The following is a 16,628-nucleotide window of genomic DNA, read 5'->3' as shown; positions in this document are numbered from 1 at the left end:
ACGGGGTGCTCCAGGGGACAGAGGAGAGAGAGAGGAGACGGGGTGGTCCAGGGGACAGAGGAGAGAGAGAGGAGACGGGGTGCTCCAGGGGACAGAGGAGAGAGAGAGGAGACGGGGTGCTCCAGGGGACAGAGGAGAGAGAGAGGAGACGGGGTGCTCCAGGGGACAGAGGAGAGAGAGAGGAGACGGGGTGCTCCAGGGGACAGGTAAAAAGCCTAAAAAAGCCTGTTATTTTCTGCCTTTTCATTTGAAGAAGATGTTTGTATTTTCATGGCCATTTAAATCGGTGCCTCACCAGCTGTAGATTGTATCAGCAGTACAGTGGTACAAGAGACTGTGGTCGTTTTGGGGTTGTGGGGTTTATTTTCCCACCAGCATCCCCTCGCCCCCTCTCAGCATCAGGATCTGAGGCTTTAATATGGTGGCCTGTGTGTGTATGTGTGTGTGTAGCAGAGGAGAGTTAATAACAATGCAATAGTTCCTCTCTGCAGGGCCTAGTGTCACCACACACCCCACCGAGGGCTGATGAACAAGACACACACACCGAGGGCTGATGAACAAGACACACACACACACACACACACACACCACACACACACACACACACACACACACACACACACACACACACCGAGGGCTGATGAACAAGACACACACACTCCCCGCCGAGGGCAGATCGTACACTGTCTTCTGTTTCCCAAAACATTCTCATCAAGATCTGTTTCTTTTTCTCTCAGTCAGGCCTTTCTGTCCTTTCTGTTTTGGATGTCATTTTCCCCTCAGGTTGAAGGTATGATAGTATGATGTACAACTCTCCCCTCAGGTTGAAGGTATGATAGTATGATGTACAACTCTCCCCTCAGGTTGAAGGTATGATAGTATGATGTACAACTCTCCCCTCAGGTTGAAAACAAACCTACAAGGTGACTAACATGTCTGTGTCTGGTAGCTGGTGTGTATGTGTCTTTGAGCCACTTCCTGTATTGGGCATCTGGCGGAGAGCTATACTGTTATTGGAGGACAGGAGAAAAGGGGAGAGGAGGGAGGAGAGGAGATGAGGGGGAGGAGGGAGGAGAGGAGAAGGGAGGAGAAGAGATGAGGAGGGAGGAGAAGAGATGAGGAGGGAGGAGGAGGGAAGAGAGGAGGGAGGAGAAGGGAGGAGAGGAGATGAGGGGGGAGGAGAGGAGATGAGGGGGAGGAGATGAGATGAGGGGGAGGAGGGAGGAGATGAGGAGGAGGAGGGAGGAGATGAGGAGATGAGGGGGGAGGAGAAGGGAGGAAAGGAGATGAGGGGAGGAGAGGAGGGGGGAGAAGGGAGGAAAGGAGATGAGGGGAGGAGAGGAGGGGAGGGGGGAGAAAAGGGAGGAGAGGAGAGGAGGGGGGAGCAAAGGAGAAGAGGGTGGAGAGGAGGGAGAAGAAGGGAGGAGAGAAGAAGATAGAGGGTTGAGAAATAATCCTCCGTAACTCTCCAAGGACATAACTGGTTTCATTATCGTCCAGGAGGAGGTTAATGTCACACCATAGCCAATCACCTTGCCAAGTTACAACAAACGAATTCTCCTCCCACCGCCATTAGACCTCACCTCTGGATCTCTGGGGTTTACTGTAGTTCTGCTGCCATGAGATCTCCCCTCTGGGGTTTACTGTAGTTCTGCTGCCATGAGATCTCCCCTCTGGGGTTTACTGTAGTTCTGCTGCCATGAGATCTCCCCTCTGGGGTTTACTGTAGTTCTGCTGCCATGAGATCTCCCCTCTGGGGTTTACTGTAGTTCTGCTGCCATGAGATCTCCCCTCTGGGGTTTACTGTAGTTCTGCTGCCATGAGATCTCCCCTCTGGGTTTACTGTAGTTCTGCTGCCATTAGACCTCCCCTCTGGGGTTTACTGTAGTTCTGCTGCCATTAGACCTCACCTCTGGGGTTTACTGTAGTTCTGCTGCCATTAGACCTCACCTCTGGGGTTTACTGTATTTCTGCTGCCATGAGATCTCCCCTCTGGGGTTTACTGTAGTTCTGCTGCCATTAGATCTCCCCTCTGGGGTTTACTGTAGTTCTGCTGCCATGAGACCTCACCTCTGGGGTTTACTGTAGTTCTGCTGCCATTAGATCTCCCCTCTGGGGTTTACTGTAGTTCTGCTGCCATTAGATCTCCCCTCTGGGGTTTACTGTAGTTCTGCTGCCATGAGATCTCCCCTCTGGGGTTTACTGTAGTTCTGCTGCCATGAGATCTCCCCTCTGGGGTTTACTGTAGTTCTGCTGCCATGAGATCTCCCCTCTGGGGTTTACTGTAGTTCTGCTGCCATTAGACCTCCCCTCTGGGGTTTACTGTAGTTCTGCTGCCATTAGACCTCCCCTCTGGGGTTTACTGTAGTTCTGCTGCCATTAGACCTCCCCTCTGGGGTTTACTGTAGTTCTGCTGCCATTAGACCTCCCCTCTGGGGTTTACTGTAGTTCTGCTGCCATTAGACCTCCCCTCTGGGGTTTACTGTAGTTCTGCTGCCATTAGACCTCACCTCTGGGGTTTACTGTATTTCTGCTGCCATTAGACCTCACCTCTGGAGTTTAAGCCTTGGGTTCATGCATGTTAACATCAGAAGTCTCCTCCCTAAGTTTGTTTTATTCACTGCTTTAGCACACTCTGCCAACCCTGATGTCCTAAACGTATCGGAATCCTGGCTTAGGAAGGCAACCTAAAATCCTGATATTTCCATCCCCAATTACAACATTTTCCCTCAAGACAGAACTGCTAAAGGGGGCGGTGTTGCAATCTACTGCAGCGATAGAACTCTGCAGGCTGTCATACTATCCAGGTCTGTGCCCAAACAGTTCAAGCTTCTACTTTTAAAGATCCATCTCTCCAGAAATAAGTCCCACTGCTGCCGCTTGTTATAGACCCCCCCTCAGCTCCCAGCTGTGTCCTGGACACCATTTGTGAATTGATTGCCCCCCCAATCTATCGTCAGAGTTCGTACTGTTAGGTGACCTAAATTGGGATATGCTTAACACCCTGGCCATCCTACCATCTAAACTAGATGCCCTCAATCTCACACAAATTATCAAGGAACCCACCAGGTACAACCCCAAATCCGTAAACATGGGCACCCCCATAGATATCATCCTGATCAACTTGCCCTCTAAATACACCTCTGCTGTTTTCAACCAGGATCTCAGTGATCACTCCCTCATTGCCTGCATCCATTATGGGTCCGCGGTCAAACGACCACCCCTCATCACTGTCAAACGCTCCCTAAAATACTTCAGCAAGCAGGCCTTTCTAATCAACCTGGCCCGGGTATCCTGGAAGGATATTGACCTAATCCCGTCAGTAGAGGATGCCTGATTGTTCTTTAAAAGTGATTCCCGCACCATCTTAAATAAGCATGCCCCTTTCAAAAAAATGTAGAACTAAGAATAGATATAGCCCTTGGTTCACTCCAGACTTGACTGCCCTCGACCAGCACAAAAACATCCTGTGGCGTACTGCACTAGCTTCTAATAGTCCCCGCAATATGAAACTTTTCAGGGAAGTAAGAAACCAATACACACAGTCAGTTAGGAAAGCAAAGGCTAGCTTTTCCAAACAGAAATTTGCATCCTGCAGCACTAATTCCAAAAAGTTTTGGGACAAGGAGAATAAGTCCATGGAGAATAAGAGTACCTCCTCCCAGCTGCCCACTGCACTGAGACTAGGAAACACTGTCACCACCGATAAATCTACGATAATCGAGAATTTCAATAAGCATTTCTCTACGGCTGGCCATGCTTTCCACCTGGCTACCCCTACCCCGGCCAACAGCTCTGCACCCCCCGCAGCAACTGGCCCAAGCCCTCCCTGCTTCTCCTTCACCCAAATCCAGATAGCTGATGTTCTTAAAGAGCTGTAAAACCTGGACCCCTACAAATCAGCTGGGCTAGACAATCTGGACCCTCTCTTCCTAAAAGTATCCACCGCCATTGTTGCAACCCATATTACTAGTCTGTTCAACCTCGCTTTCGTATCGTCTGAGATTCATAAAGATTGGAAAGCTGCTGCGGTCATCCCCCTCTTCAAAGGGGAGACACTCTAGACCCAAACTGTTACAGAGCAATATTCATCCTGCACTGCCTTTCAACTGTCTTCGAAAGCCAAGTGAACAAACAGATCACCGACCATTTCGAATCCCACCGTACCTTCTCCGCTATGCAATCTGATTTCCGAGCTGGTCACGGGTGCACCTCAGCCATGCTCAAGGTCCTAAACGATATCATAACCGCCATCGATAAAAGACAGCACTGTGCAGCTGTCTTCATCGACCTGGCTAAGGCTTTCGACTCTATCAATCACCGTACTCTTAGCGGGAGACTCAACAGCCTTGGTTTCTCAAATGACTGCCTCGCCTGGTTCATATCTACTTCTCAGACAGAGCTCAGTGTGTCAAATCGGAGGGCCTGTTGTCTGGACCTCTGGCAGTCTCTATGGGGGGTGCCACAGGGTTCAATGCTCGGGCCGACTCTCTTCTCTGTGTATATCAATGATGTCGCTCTTGGTGCGGGTGACTCTTTGATCCACCTCTACGCAGATGACACCATTCTGTATACATCTGGCCCTTCTTTGGACACTGTGCTAACAAACCTCCAAACGAGCTTCAACGCCATACAACACTCCTTCCGTGGCCTCCAACTGCTCTTAAATGCAAGTAAAACTAAATGCATGCTCTTCAACCGATCGCTGCCCGCACCCGCCTGCCCGACTAGATTAACTGCTCTGGACTGTTCTGACTTAGAATGTGTGGACTATAAATACAGTATATATTTTTTTATTTAACCTTTATTTAACTAGGCAAGTCAGTTAAGAACAAATTCTTATTTACAATGACAGCCTACACCAGTCAAACCCGGACGACGCTGGACCAATTGTGCGCCGCCCTATGGGACTCCCAATCACGGCCGGTGGTGATACAGCCTGGATTCGAACCAGGGTGTGTCTGTAGTGATGCCTCTAGCACTGAGATGCAGTGCCTTAGACCACTGCCCCACTCGGGAGCCCTGCGCCCCCTAACAAAGACTTGTAGCCTTCACGTGTATAGTTTGTTTATGTTGGCAAATCAAAGTGACAAAGAGGCTCAATGTGTACCAAGATTAGTGAGAGTTCACTAACACAATGCAAGATGTAATTAAATGATTGATTTAAAAGTTAGTGAAATGACAAGGAGTAGATTACGACGAGGTAGGCTGTGGTTTTATCTGAATGGGGTTGTAGAGAAAGCACAGCATGTAGCCTCAATTAGCCTAGCTAGCTAGTTGGCTGCTGCAAGTTAGCTAGTCTTGGCTGTAGCCTCAATTAGCCTAGCTAGCTAGTTGGCTGCTGCAAGTTAGCTAGTCTTGGCTGTAGCCTCAATTAGCCTAGCTAGCTAGTTGGCTGCTGCAAGTTAGCTAGTCTTGGCTGTAGCCTCAATTAGCCTAGCTAGCTAGTTGGCTGCTGCAAGTTAGCTAGTCTTGGCTGTAGCCTCAATTAGACTAGCTAGCTAGTTGGCTGCTGCAAGTTAGCTAGTCTTGGCTGTAGCCTCAATTAGCCTAGCTAGCTAGTTAGCTGCTGCAAGTTAGCTAGTTTTGGCTGTAGCCGAGTTGCTTTGGCTACTGCTCCCTCTCTCCCTCCGTCTGCTCGCTCCCATCTCACATACCATCCCCTCCACAGCTGCAACAATCGAACGCCAGCCTCTTTTCCTCGCGCAGCAGTGCTCAGGTTAAAAATCGTATGTTTACAAAAACACATGTATTTCAGGTATCCAACAAAAATTCATGATACTATTCGAATAGTGAAATTATTTCAAAAACCCATCCCTACTGTACACACACGCGCGCACACACTCTGTGCTACCCTATGGAGCCGGACAGATGGCCTGGCTAGTTCCACAGGCTTGTAAACCAACCCTCTCTGGCAGGAGTCTGTGTGTGTGTGTGAGTGACAGAGGACTGCATCATGGACACAGCTGAACCGTAGCATGGATTACTGAGCTCTGACATGCAGTGCTGGACACAGTATCATGCACTGACACACAGGCATACAGACTACTAACGTTGTATCATCTATCATGTCGGTCAATGAGGAAAGTGACCTGTCGTCTGTTGGCTAATTCAAATTAGTAATCAACGACGTTCGAGCAGAGTAACACACACACACTCTCTGTGTCTCTCTCTGTCTCTCTGGCTGTTTCTCAATATACATACTACCGCGCTCCACACTCTCATGCTCTAAGTACGTTCTCTTGAGTCCCTTCTTCTGAGAATGAGAGTGTAGAGAACACATAAAACATTCCATTTGAGCAGCACTCCCTCTACTGTATTACCTCACGCTGAGCAGCACTCCCCCTACTGTATTACTTCACGCTGAGCAGCACTCCCCCTACTGTATTACCTCACGCTGAGCAGCACTCCCCCTACTGTATTACCTCACGCCGAGCAGCACTCCCCCCTACTGTATTACCTCACGCCGAGCAGCACTCCCCCCTACTGTATTACCTCACGCCGAGCAGCACTCCCCCCTACTGTATTACCTCACGCCGAGCAGCACTCCCCCCTACTGTATTACCTCACGCCGAGCAGCACTCCCCCTACTGTATTACCTCACGCCGAGCAGCACTCCCCCTACTGTATTACCTCACGCTGAGCAGCACTCCCCCTACTGTATTATCTCACGCTGAGCAGCACTCCCCCTACTGTATTACCTCACGCTGAGCAGCACTCCCCCCTACTGTATTATCTCACGCTGAGCAGCACTCCCCCTACTGTATTATCTCACGCTGAGCAGCACTCCCCCTACTGTATTATCTCACGCTGAGCAGCACTCCCCCTACTGTATTATCTCACACTGAGCAGCACTCCCCCTACTGTATTACCTCACGCTGAGCAGCACTCCCCCCTACTGTATTATCTCACGCTGAGCAGCACTCCCCCTACTGTATTATCTCACGCTGAGCAGCACTCCCCCCTACTGTATTATCTCACGCTGAGCAGCACTCCTCCTACTGTATTACCTCACGCTGAGCAGCACTCCCCCTACTGTATTACCTCACGCTGAGCAGCACTCCCCCTACTGTATTACCTCACGCTGAGCAGCACTCCCTCTACTGTATTACCTCACGCTGAGCAGCACTCCCCCTACTGTATTACCTCACGCTGAGCAGCACTCCCCCTACTGTATTACCTCACACTGAGCAGCACTCTCTCTACTGTATTACCTCACACTGCACCTCTCCATTCATTGACCCTTCTTCCAGCCAGGACAATGACAACAATAGAGACCAAACAAGATATACACAAAGCAAACATATTATACACAAAGCAAACATATTACTTCACAACTATCAGCTAGATACAGTATATGTACACTATATGACCTAAAACTAACGTTATGCAAGGTACATACCAATTCTTTGTGGGTAGCTGGCTAGCTAACTATTATTTGTGGATATCTGGCTAGCTAACAGTACTAGCCATTCTTAAAATAAAGTGGTGATCCTAACTGACCTAAAACAGGGAATTTTTTACTAGGATTAAATGTCAGGAATTGTGAAAAACTGAGTTTAAATGTATTTGGCTAAGGTGTATGTAAACTTATTAAAGTGACTATGCATAGATGATAACAACAGAGAGGAGCAGTGGTGTAAAACAGGAGGGGGGGGGCAATGCAAATAGTCTGGGTAGCCATTTGATTAGCTGTTGAGGAGTCTTATGGCTTGGGGGTAGAAGCTGTTTAGAAGCCTCTTGGTCCTAGATGTGGTGCTCCGGAACCGCTTGTCGTGTGGTAGCAGAGAGAACAGTCTATGACTTGGCCTTCCACCGACCTATTATATAGGTCCTGGATGGTAGGAAGCTTGGCCCCAGTGATGTACTAGGCCGTTCGCGCTACCCTCTGTAGCGCCTTACGCTCGGATGCCACGCAGTTGCCATACCAGGAAGTGATGCAACCGGTCAGGATGCTCTCGATGGTGCAACTGTAGAAACTTTTGAGGATCTGGGGGCCCATGCCATGTCTCCTGAGGGGGAAAAGGTTTTGTTGTGCCCTCTTCATGACTGTCTTCGTATGTTTAGACCATGATAGTTTGTTGGTGATGTGAACACAAAGGAACTTGAAACTCTCGACCTGCTCCACTACAGCCCCGTCGATGTTAATGGGGGCCTGTTCGGCCCACCTTTTCCTGTAGTCCACGATCAGCTCCTTTGTCTTCCTCACTTTGAGGGAGAGGTTGTTGTCCTGGCACCACACTGCCAGGTCTCTGACCTCCTCCCTATAGGCTGTCTCATCGTTGTCGGTGATCAGGCCTATCACTATTGTGTCGTCAGCAAACTTAATGATGGTGTTGGAGTCGTGTTTGGCCATGCAGTCGTGGGTAAACAGGGAATACAGGAGGGGACTAAGAGCACACCCCTGAGGGGCCCCAGAGTTAAGGATCAGCGTGGCAGACGTGTTGCCTACCCTTACCACTTGGGGGCGGCCCATCAGGAAGTCCAGGATCCAGTTGCTGAGGGAGGTGTTTAGTCCCAGGGTCCTTAGCTTAGTGATGAGCTTTGTGGGCACTATGGTGTTGAATGCTGAGCTGTAGTCAATGAACAGCCTTCGCTCTCACACACACACACACACCCTGGTCTTATAGAATGCCCTGGAATTAATGATGCTCTATGATGTCTTCCTGGAACTACCCCCCCATCCTGCTCCTCACGTGTGCGGTGTCTCTCTACACTCATTTTTACTACTGCACACCAGTGGTTTAACCAGTGAATTTGTATTCAGTAACGAGACATCAAGCTGGGAATGATGGTGAATTTGTAATCATCCACACCTTCTCTCATCTCTCTTCGATTCTGTTTAATATTTCTGTAAACACTTACACGGCAGAGCGTCGTTAATAATACCTCGCCACATCTCCCACTACCAAGGGCAGGAGAAGAGGAGATATCGCAAATCACATTACGGGACGTGAAATTAATCAACCCTCCCCTCGCGCCGCCTCACCCTCCAAACGCTTGGCCTTCACACATTTAACCTTGAAGCTTTGTTTTTACTCCTCGTTGAGAAGACGCTTCATAAAATACCATAATCACATCCCCTATATAAGCAGGCTGACATTACAACAAGAGCACGGCTGAGTTCATTATTTAATACCAATTCCTTTACCCCTTTTTAATACGGATGACGATACGTGGTCATTTTCATTTGACAGGATGTCCGTTTTATAACGAGATACACCGACTGAGCAGGGGACTTTAACATCTCAGTAGACTCCTCTCCTTAAGATAAGAAAGACTTTGTCTTTGACATCTCCTTGGTGGATTATATTACCAAGTATGGATTCAGGAGCACATCAATGAATAGACATTCAATTAAAAGAGTATTAAGTTGTAAGACAGAAAATAATGAATAACTAGGATGATAATTGGTGTCTATCACTGCTCCATTGCTTGACATTACATCAGACTGGCACCATACACCTGTATGTGTGTGTCTTGGTGAAAGAGAGAGAGCAGATAGTCAGTCGTGGTGAAAGAGAGATAGTCAGTCGTGGTGAAAGAGAGAGAGAGAGAGAGAGAGAGGAGAGAGAGAGAGAGAGAGAGAGAGAGAGAGAGAGAGAGAGAGAGAGAGAGAGAGAGCAGCTAGTCAGTCGTGGTGAGAGAGAGAGAGAGAGCAGCTAGTCAGTCATGGTGAGAGAGAGCAACTAGTCAGTCATGGTGAGAGAGAGCAACTAGTCAGTCATGGTGAGAGAGAGCAACTAGTCAGTCATGGTGAGAGAGAGCAACTAGTCAGTCATGGTGAGAGAGAGCAACTAGTCAGTCATGGTGAGAGAGAGAGAGACAGAGAGCAGCTTCCAGCCCCACAGCTTCCAGCTAGCTCCAAAAGCCCCACAGCTTCCAGCTAGCTCCAAAAGCCCCACAGCTTCCAGCTAGCTCCAAAAGCCCCACAGCTTCCAGCTAGCTCCAAAAGCCCCACAGCTTCCAGCTAGCTCCAAAAGCCCCACAGCTTCCAGCTAGCTCCCAAAGCCCCACAGCTTCCAGCTAGCTCCAAAAGCCCCACAGCTTCCAGCTAGCTCTCAAAGCCCCACAGCTTCCAGCTAGCTCCCAAAGCCCCACAGCTTCCAGCTAGCTCCCAAAGCCCCACAGCTTCCAGCTAGCTCCAAAAGCCCCACAGCTTCCAGCTAGCTCCCAAAGCCCCACAGACACACTCCCTTCAACACTTTGGAAGAATGCAAAAAGAGACAGAGACAGACAGAGAGAGAGACAGAGACAGAGAGAGACAGAGAGAGAGACAGAGAGATTGAGAGCGAGGGAAGAGACAAGGAGAAAGAAAGAAGACAGAGACCTACAGAGACCGATTAAAAGCACATATTCAAATTGACCCAAAAGAAACACAGGCAGCCATTCATTAACTATTTGTACTATACAGTGGAGCTGCCCCGATAGCACCACTACCGTCAAATGTCCTCTTTCTTAACATTCCTGATTCTGACCCAGGCCCTTCACTTATCAAACAGGAAAACAAAACCAAAAGACGACTCAGACGGGCTGAACTAGAGGGAGGATCTATTTCCTCTGTTCAGTCAGAAAACACTAGTGCTTCTGGACTATCCCCTCTAGGCGTTAACACACAGCCTCCATTTTAACTAGAGTAAAACCAACCAGCACTGATCAGTGCCAGCAGGGACGTACACTACTAACGTATGATTAGTTCCATGGAGGGCAGAATGGTACAGTATAGGCATCAGATATCTAATGTATACAGGAGAACCATCACCTATATATCCACCATAGTGGTCCTCAACCATCACCTATAAATCCACCGTAGTGGTCCTCAACCATCACCTATAAATCCACCATAGTGGTCCCCAACAGGAGAACCATCACCTATAAATCCACCATAGTGGTCCTCAACAGGAGAAACATCACCTATAAATCCACCATAGTGGTCCTCAACAGGAGAAACATCACCTATAAATCCACCATAGTGGTCCTCAAAAGGAGAACCATCACCTATAAATCCACCATAGTGGTCCTCAACAGGATAACCATCACCTATAAATCCACCATAGTGGTCCTCAACTATCACCTATACATCCACCATAGTGGTCCCCAACAGGAGAACCATCACCTATACATCCACCATAGTGGTCCTCAACAGGAGAACCATCACCTATAAATCCACCACCGTGGTCCTCAACAGAACCATCACCTATAAATCCACCATAGTGGTCCTCAACCATCATCTATAAATCCACCATAGTGGTCCTCAACAGGAGAACCATCACCTATAAATCCACCGTAGTGGTCCTCAACCATCATCTATAAATCCACCATAGTGGTCCTCAACAGGAGAACCATCACCTATAAATCCACCATAGTGGTCCTCAACAGGAGAACCATCACCTATAAATCCACCATAGTGGTCCTCAACAGGAGAACCATCACCTATAAATCCACCATAGTGGTCCTCAACAGGAGAACGTTTTAACGCAGGGTTTAATGGAGACTGTTATTCACCCATAGAGTAAGAGAATCTGCGTCCCAAATAGCACCCTATTCCCTATGTAGTGTAGGGCTCTGATCAAAGGTAGTGCACCATATAGGGAATAAGGTGCCATTTGGGATGTTGCCAGAGTTTGTTGTGACTGTTATTATGGACTGTAACATGGACTGTAGTGTAACATGGACTGTAGTGTAACATGGACTGTAACATGTACTGTAGTGTAACATGGACTGTAACATGTACTGTAACATGGGCTGTACTGTAACATGGACTGTACTGTAATGCAGTAGAAAATATGAGAGAGAAAATGGGATATTGACAGAAATATGGTATCTCATGTGGGTGGAAAGCAAGTCTTTCGAATGACGACAACAGTGTATAAAACATTAGGAACACCTTCCTAATATTGAGTTGCACCCCCTTTTGCCCTCAGAACAGCCTCAATTCTACAAGGTGTCGAAGGCGTTCCACAAGGATGATGGCACATGTTCACTCCATTGCTTCCCACAGTCATGTCAACTTGGCTGGATGTCCTTTGGGCGGTGGACCATTCTTGATACAGTCTCCAGTATCTATGCTGCAATAGTCTATGTGCTGGGGGGGGGCTAGGTTCAGTCTCATAACTGGTGTAAATCTCCTGTCTTATCTGGTGTAAATCTCCTGTCTTATCTGGTGGTGTAAATCTCCTGTCTTATCTGGTGGTGTAAATCTCCTGTCTTATCTGGTGTAAATCTCCTGTCTTATCTGGTGTAAATCTCCTGTCTTATCTGGTGTAAATCTCCTGTCTTATCTGGTGTAAATCTCTGGTGTCCTGTATGAATGTAAGTATGCTCTCTCTAATTCTCCCATCTCTCTCCCCCCTCCCGGAGGACCTGAGCCCTAGGAACATGCCTCAGGACTTCCTGGCATGACGACTCCTGGCTGTCTCCGTCCCTAGTCCACCTGGTCGTGCTGCTGCTCCAGTTTCTACTGTTCTGCCTGCGGCTATGGAACCCTGACCTGTTCACTGGACCACCCCGCTGCACATGCTGTCTCGACCTCTGGATGATCGGCTATGAAAAGCCAACTGACATTAACTCCCAAGGTGCTGACCTCTCGCACCCTCTAAAACCACTGATTATTATTTGACCCTGCTGGTCTTCTATGAACGTTTCAAAATCTTGAAGAACAATCTGGCCTTAAATGGCCATGTTCTGTTATAATCTCCACCCGGCACAGCCAGAAGAGGACTGGCCACCCCCTCAGAGCCTGGTTCCTCTCTAGGTTTCTTCTTAGGTTCCAGCCTTTCTAGGGATTTTTTCTAGCCACCGTGCTTCTACATCTGCATTGGTTGCTCTCTGGGGTTTTATGCCGTGTTTCTGTATAAGCACTTTGTGACATCTGCTGATGTAAAAAGGGCTCTATAAATACATTTGATTGATTGATTGATTGAAACTGTTGAGCGTGAAAAACCCAGCAGTGTTGCAGTTCTTGACACAAACTGGTGCACCTGACACCTACTACCATACCCCTGTTCAAAGGCCTTAAATATTTTGACTTTCCCATTTACCCTCTGAATTGCACACATACACAATCCATGTCTCAATTGTCTCCAGGTTTAAAAATCCTTCTTTAACCTGTCTCTTCTCCTTCATCAACACTGATTGTAGTGGATTTAACAAGTGACATCAATAAGGGATCATAGCTTTCACCTGGATTCGCCTGGTTAGTCTATGTCATGGAAAGAGCACGTGTTCCTAATGTTTTGTACACCCAGTATAAACTCTAGTCACACTAATCCAAAAATAACTGAAAAGAAGATGAGATGAAACAGTTTAAATTCTCTTCAGTGAACAGTTTGGTGTATGACTGTACCTGACAAACTAGAGAGAGAGGACTAATTAACTCTAAGGGAGTAAGGATACTGTCACACCCTGATCTGTTTCACCTGTCTTTGTGCTTGTCTCCATCCCCCTCCAGGTGTCGCCCATCTTACCCACTTATCCCCTGGGTATTTATACCTGTGTTTTCTGTCTATCTGTGCCAGTTCGTCTTGTTTGTTTAAGTCAACCAGCGCTTTTCCTCAGTCTCTCTTTTTCCCTCGTCCTCCTGGTTTTGACCCTTGCCTGTCCTGGGCCTACCTGCCGTCCTGTACCTTGGCCCCTGCTCTGGATTATCGACCCCTGCCTGCCTTGACCTGTCGTTTGCCTGCCTTGACCTGTCGTTTGCCTGCCTTGACCTGTCGTTTGCCTGCCTTGACCTGTCGTTTGCCTGCCTTGACCTGTCGTTTGCCTGCCTTGACCTGTCGTTGCAATAAACATTGTTACCTCAACACAGTCTGCACTTGGGTTTTACCTGAAACCTGATAGGCACACTATACCCACTAGAGTCTGAAAACACTGAAGGAAAATTGAGATTATGAACCAAAGCAACTTGAATTTCTCCTTTCTCTTCTGTGAATAGTGTGATGGTGACTCTACCTGACAAGGCTAGAGAGGACTAGCTGAAATAATACTCTGAGGACGTTATAAGCCGGCGAGCGCGTGATCGCGAGTCCTTCCTGCAGCTAGCAGCACTTGTGACTGAACTGACCCAGCTTAACGGTGGTTTCTGACAAGGCCTCTTTTGTTGTCGTGAGCTGTTGGTCCCTCTGGCTGTCCCTTCCACTACCAACTTCATGTTTCCTTGACAATGGCCAAAGAGAGAGCAGATGTCCTGGCTACACACATCTATAGTGTCCTTATTCCTGCAGGCAAGACAAGGGGAGTGTGTGTGTGTGTATGTTTGCATGCGATCTGCGGTGTCAGTCTGGGTGTGCCCTCCTCCAGCCCTTTCTCTCCCTCTGGCAGGGACAAAATGAGACTCATTCCAAGGATGTCCTCCATTCACCTGTCACACATTCATCAATGACATGCTGTAAAGACCTACACTACCAGTCTATTACTCTGTCTCCATACTCCAGGCTGTTCATGTGAAGGACTAATTAACTACTTTACTCTGTCTCCATACTCCAGGCTGTTCACGTGAAGGACTAATTAACTACTTTACTGTCTCCATACTCCAGGCTGTGTCCTCATGTGGTTAATTAAGGACTAATTAACTAGGCTCTATCTTAAATCAAACCAGCTGCATAAACAAGCTCTAAAACTCATTGAGAGGTGGAGCATCACTGTTAAAAGCTATAATAAAGTGTCTTGTTTGAGTTCATGGCAGTGATTGGTCCCAGTAATGTGAAGCCTGAATGTGATTGGTCCCAGTAATGTAAAGCCTGAACGTGATTGGTCCCAGTAATGTAAAGCCTGAACGTGATTGGTCCCAGTAATGTAAAGCCTGAATGTGACTGGAATTCACCCACACTATGAAATGGGGGGTCTTTTCAACATGTGGGCACTACAGGTTAGCTCTCTGGGGAGCTCCTCAACTCACATAACTTCCAAAGACGTTGGTTGTGACTTTCTCCTATTGCGACGCAGCAGCAGTAGTATCTCCTACAGTTCATTGATAATATGTAATATAGTGATGATGCTGTCTCGGGTAAAACAAACAATCACTAGCTGCATAATGTTTTACTATCAAATACACGATCTACTCAAAGTTCACCAACAACAACAAAGAAGCCATCTGTCAAAATGACAATCTATTAATAAAAGCAGTTTTCTCCTGTTATTTCTTCAAAAGCAGAATAGGTAGCTGGCTAAAGGTCGTTGCCTTCGGTTTGTAGGGCGTCAAGCACGCCTGGTTGTCTGGTAAAGCTTCCCAACAGTAGATGTGCTGTATTGTAATCACTGATGTAAAAGATTTCAGAATGCTTGCGGTAGTGCTGCAGAAAAGATACCAAATCGGATGTGGTTTGATACATTCCATCTTTCACTGACCAGCGCAATAAACGATGCGACTCATTATAAAATGACAACAACTCGGGAACATAATCTGATTCCCGAGCCGGGTACACATCAGCAACTCAACATACAGCCTTCCAATTGAAACGGGGAAACTTCCTATAAACCAATATAAACGCACTTCCCATTTTGTTAAACAAAAAGCACTTGTCTCTCTGTCCACCGTTATCGCCACATGGCTTGATAGGCTATAGTAGTCGAGAGAAGATGAACGAGAGGCAGAGAAATACGAGGTAAATCTTCAGGTTTCGGCTACATATTTTTGACAGTAGGACTAGGTATGGCTTTGCGCCGTGGTCCGTCAAAAATATGTCCTCAGCATACAATTCACTCGACCATTTCCATTCCTTAGTTGCGCAGTGAACACAACACAAACGGTCACAGTTTATGCGGACATCAAAATAGCCCGTTTATTGCAACCAATTGTACACTAGTATAGATTATTATAAGTCAAACGTGATATATCTAATATATGTATTATAAAAAATCTTACCTGAATAGCTGACGTTTATCGCAAGTTCAGAAGAAAATGCAGACTTTTACGCACACATGAGCAGCATCATCCAGCCGCTTGTTGTGAAAAATGTTTTTCCCCTACAGATTTCGTGTAGGCTATTACACTGATCCACCTTTAAATGCTAAAAACTTAGTTATCCAAGTGCTAGGAATAATAGGATAGGCAGCTGTTTCCGGTGTAGGCGACTATATAGAGACACATGATTCGGGAAAGGAGCCTACAGGGTTGAATGGGATGTGTTGAGCTCCTGTCCAAAAAGCACGGTCGAAAAATGACTCCGATTAATAGGTGACTATCTTACTGTTTCACTGGTTGATCTTGTTTCCTCTGTCACTGTCTCCCTCCCTCACTCTTTTTTTTTTATATCAAGGCGGGGTCTTGAGTCATTTAAACCAATGAAATAAACCGATATGACGAAGCCTCGCCCCCTCCTACAGGTTTCCAGTCTTTCTATTCAAACACTGCCATTCTGTGTGGTTTATCCCTGGTGAGCTGCTCTAACACCATGGGGTCTGTGTGGTTTATCCCTGGTGAGCTGCTCTAACACCATGGGGTCTGTGAGGTTTATCCCTGGTGAGCTGCTCTAACACCATGGGGTCTGTGTGGTTTAGGCCTGGTGAGCTGCTCTAACACCATGGGGTCTGTGTGGTTTAGGCCTGGTGAGCTGCTCTAACACCATGGGGTCTGTGTGGTTTATCCCTGGTGAGCTGCTCTAACACCATGGGGTCTGTGTGGTTTAGGC

General features: G+C 47.5%; 1 protein-coding gene across 1 annotated transcript in view; it reads right to left on the bottom strand.

The window, feature by feature from the left end:
• LOC106594219 (C-terminal-binding protein 2) overlaps positions 1–16,214 on the bottom strand; it is a 414,303-nt gene extending 398,089 nt beyond the window's left edge. Inside the window, exon 1 of the mRNA XM_045701166.2 lies at positions 15,863–16,214. The gene's annotated coding sequence lies outside the window, so the exon portion shown is untranslated. The remainder of the gene's footprint in view (positions 1–15,862) is intronic.
• Between the last annotated feature and the right edge of the window lie 414 nt (positions 16,215–16,628).

Source organism: Salmo salar, chromosome 18 (genome assembly GCF_965601325.2).
Source record: "Salmo salar chromosome 18, fSalSal1, whole genome shotgun sequence".
NCBI lineage: Eukaryota > Metazoa > Chordata > Actinopteri > Salmoniformes > Salmonidae > Salmo > Salmo salar.
Note: the sequence above shows the minus strand (reverse complement) of the source record. Positions and strands in the feature narration are given on the sequence as shown.